The following is a 1162-nucleotide window of genomic DNA, read 5'->3' as shown; positions in this document are numbered from 1 at the left end:
ATAATAAAGAGGTTAAATCAATGTACTTGCCATACCACATGTCCATACCCTATGGTGTCATTTTTACTGATCATTATAAGCTTTAACTCTGATCCAACCCGTGGTTAGCCCCCTTAACGCAAGCCAAAACCCAAAGCTGAGAGCCCCCACATAGGCTAAAACCCAAATTCATGCCAAGAGGTCACCTCAGCCCAAATTGAGCTAAGAGCTCCTCTGCTTGACACCTAAGCAGTGAAGCTAACCCCTCATTTGGCCAGATAAGCCTCCCCTTAGCCAATTTCTATAAAAATCCCCCCACGGCATTAAATAGGTGTGGTAAAAAAATTTTCACTTAAGCTTACCAAACTCCTCAGAGAGCTTCCTTAGGAGACCCTTAGTTCATTTCAATCCACTGCCCTCTCCCAATTCCACCATACAAATCCAATTTTGGGTTTAAATTCCTGCCCGAAATCAGGACAAATTCCAATCCCAACCTACACAGCACCAAATCCCCAATAGATTGGCCCTACACCTTCACAACAGTGAAAGAAGCCAAACCCCCATCATTTCCTCCTCTGAAATAGCCTCTACCATAGCTCTCAACCAACACCCCTAACCAATAGATTGGCCCTACACCTTCACAACAGTGAAAGAAGCCAAACCCCCATCATTTCCTCCTCTGAAATAGCCTCTACCATAGCTCTCAACCAACACCCAAAATCGGCTTTGATCAAAATCATACATAGGCTTTACACCAAAGCCAGAGTCTTCATCCCTAAGCTCTTTGGGATCTAACAAAGGTGTAAAGAATCTCTGATTGAGGCTAAATCTCTCGGAGCAAAGGTATAACTCATTCACTCTTCCGAGCCTTCACGAGTTCTATATTTACAATGGCTTGATTTCATAGCATGTTTACCATATAGATGTATTTGTCTCTTCAAGACAAATATTTTAAAAAAATAATCATCAAAATCCATTAAGAAATGAGAAAGATATTAAGATTTTAAAATGGACGGCTCTCGGTTAAGGCCATCGGGGACGAGGAACGGATGCCGTCCATCTTCGCGTGTATTGAATGGACGATGGAGATCAAGCCGGATGATTATCCAGGACGATACAGCGGGACGCGTGGCAGCTGAGTCAGAAGGCAGCGTCGAATAGGAGTGCGCCGCGGGGCTTTTTC

Source organism: Phalaenopsis equestris, unplaced genomic scaffold (assembly GCF_001263595.1).
Source record: "Phalaenopsis equestris unplaced genomic scaffold, ASM126359v1 Scaffold000650, whole genome shotgun sequence".
Classification (NCBI taxonomy): domain Eukaryota; kingdom Viridiplantae; phylum Streptophyta; class Magnoliopsida; order Asparagales; family Orchidaceae; genus Phalaenopsis; species Phalaenopsis equestris.
The sequence above is the reverse complement of the archived record's forward strand: the minus strand, read 5'-3'. Positions refer to the sequence as shown.